Raw genomic sequence first — 3,299 nt, 5'->3', positions numbered from 1 at the left:
TCTCTCTCTCTCTCTCTCTCTCTCTCTCTCTCTCTCTCTGTGTTTGTGTATTTTAATCTCCAGCCCCTTGCCTGAAGCTCGTGAACTGGGTGCCAGCACACAGACCACAGACACGGGCGCAGTGCCCGGCACCGTGTGGTTTGTGCCCTCTCTGGTATACGCACATAAGCACTAAGAAGTATGCAGGGTGTCATTGGGAGGGTAATTCTAAGTATTTTAGGCTGGAAATAAGTGAAATTCTTACCAGCACAGAAACAGCAGGTGCTAGAATACAGCGATGAAGACAAGGTACAGGCACAACACACGGACTTTAGGAACATGATCTCATTTCAAAGATGTCTGACCCAAAAGACTTATGGTTCCTTTTATACAGAATTCAAAGCTAGTCATAACTAAACTGTAATGTACAAAACCTAGGGGCACTTACTTTAGGAACCTGAAACTGTTGGCGGTCGGGTGAGATGCAAAGGAAGCTTCTAGGGGCTAGGGAGATGGCTTAGTGGCTAAGAGCACTGGCTACTCTTCCAGAGGACCCGGGTTCAACTCCCAGTCTTCACAGGGCAGCTCAGAGTCATCTGCAGTCACAGTTCCAGGCCACCCAAAACAATAATAAAACAAAGGGGCCTTTTGGAGTATTTAACTTCCCGCCCACCATATGTGTGTGTTTGGAGTGGTTGGCCTGAGCAGTATGTAGACTCGTACTCCAGGCTTTCCACACCCAATACCCCACGACTGAGTGAGCCGAGCTGTGCTCACTGCTATCTGTCAGAATCTCAGCTTCAGCCCCTGAGTCTTCCAACAAAGAGACGCGCCTGGGTGCAGTCATGACTCATGTGCAGCTGGGAAATCATTCCTCCAGAGTTCTTCAAATGCGTGGCTGTTCTAGGCTTATCTTGTAGCCTGGAGCAAGCAAAGCATTTGCAGCTCTTGGTGCTTGGGCAGCCAAGGTCTGCATGTGCCCTAACTGGTGTGGTATGTGTATTTGAAAGGTCATGCTAACCCTGTTAGCCTAAGACTTTTACCCAGCAGCTAATCACATCCAAATGCACCGTTCCTGCTTCTACCTTTTCATCGTCTGGGATGTAGAAATCAGTATTTTGGGTATGCATATAATTTGCTAATGAAAATCCTCCCTGAGAACCAGTTCTTTGGGTCCAGATTGCAGGTTGGCTTGTAGAATGAAGAGTAAGATGGATTTTAGGATTCAGCCTGCTTACTGGTATGGGCAGACATGCCCTCAGGACCCACACTTATAGCATCAAGAAAGAAGACTCGTGGTTGGCCGGAAGGGAAAGCTGAGCTGGAGGCTTATCCAGATGACCTTCCCCCAACATCCACACCATGAGGCAAGACAAAGCTAAGATGGTGCACGCAGATTGTCTTGGTGTGTGAGGTAGCTGGGCCTTCCTCGGTCATTGCACGTAGCTGTCCCCGAACCACAAGATGTCTGCTGAGTGGATAGGAATGGCTGGCTTCTAAACTTTAAAATGATCAGTTTTAAGGGGTAGCCTATGGTAATGGACTTCTGGTTTTGAGGTCAGTCGCACAGGTCTGGGTGCCAATTATACTAATGTTACTCCAGTAACAGGGTTTTCTAGTAACAGAAGAATTTACTACTCAGAGTTGGAAGGCTTGAGAAACTGAATGGGGGCTTGACAACCGCCTTTAACTTGAGCTCCGGATGTTCTCTCTTCCGGCCTCTGGGATCCAGGTACACACATTTACGTGAGCACTCACACACATAGAACAAAACTGAACTTAAAAATGACTACCACTTTCACTCTGTGGGCCTGGTTCACTGTGTGAGTCAAGACGAGAATACAGTTCTTTAAGAGCAGCCAGGGTCAAGACAGATCCCTGGGTTCCAACACCTCTGCGAGGTCCTAATAAAACCCAATCACTTAGCAGCCATCTGCATGAAGCCAGCAAGATAAACTACAAGGATCCATCCCACCAGGTCAAAGGGAGTTGATTATTGTGAAAACCGTGTCTGATACAGAAGTTAATCACAGTTATTTGGGGGAGAGAATCACATGAAAAACATGTTTAAAATCAAGTTTTGCAGATTGTTCTGGCAAAAGCTAAAATGAGGGCGTGTGAGGTAGCATTTCTATCATGTTAGTAGGTTCTTAAGTAAGGTGTCAGGAGGTCACAGGTTAAGAATGCAGAAACTTTCCATTTATGAGAAATGAATCAAAAATAATTCAAGTATCCACACTAACAATAAGATGGGTGAGTGGGTAGGTGAACAGACAGATGGAATTAAAAGTTTCTTGTAACAGAATAGCAACTGATAAATTAGAACAATTGGTAGAAAAGCACCTGCGGAGCCACCATTGTCAGCAGCAATTCAGACAGTTCCAACACTGGTTTTGCTAAGTGGGCCAAAATGGATATTCGGGTAGAAACAACAAATACCCATTTGTGGAAATGTGTTTTCCCATAGTACGAGGGGAATTTTATGTTTACCATAGCAAAATCTGGCAGACGCCTCCTAACCAGGCACCAGGTCTGACCTAAGGCAGCAGATAATGTTAACAGCAGTGAGACCAGCTAGCACCCTGTCTCTTGATGTGTGCAGCCGTGACTATGCCCGCCTCACTTTCATGACACTCCTGAGGTCATCAGCCATGCAACGAACCAGAACTGAGAACATTCTACAAGATGCCAGGCCTGTGCTCCTAAAAGCTGTCGGTAGCCATTAGAGCTTGCAGAAGTATTCCCGTGTAGGCAGTAACTTAAAGGCCATGGCAATCAAATGCATGGTGATCCTGGATTTAAAAGAACAATAGAAAAGACAGCAATGACAGTTGGTGATATTGGAGTAAAAGCCATACAGTTGCTAATAGAGTTTTACCCCTGTTAAGCCTCCTGAATTTGCTTTTTATTCTAGGCAATGTAAGAAAATAACCCTATGAAATGCACACTTACTCTTTAGCAGTAAAGGCCTATGATGTCTGCAACTTATCCTCCAATGGTTAAGCAAACATGGTTAGGTATGTATGTGCATATACATAATATGCACATCATATATGCATAGTATATACATAGATAGCATGTACATTATTACAGATAAAAATATTAACAGGACGGAAGGCAAAGGCAGAAGGAAAATGTTAAGTGAGAATCTAGATGAAGGTCTGAGTCTGTATTGCTGAACTCTCTTGTGTTCTTTGTTCAAAACACAAAGTCAGAAGCCAACATAAATGCTGTCTACAGTTCAGCCGCAGAGTGAAGAACCCACACCGGGATAAGCAGGAGCTGACTGTACGAGTTCGAGAAAAATCAGGCAACTCTTA

Source organism: Microtus ochrogaster, chromosome 17 (assembly GCF_000317375.1).
Source record: "Microtus ochrogaster isolate Prairie Vole_2 chromosome 17, MicOch1.0, whole genome shotgun sequence".
Lineage (NCBI taxonomy): Eukaryota > Metazoa > Chordata > Mammalia > Rodentia > Cricetidae > Microtus > Microtus ochrogaster.
Note: the sequence above shows the minus strand (reverse complement) of the source record.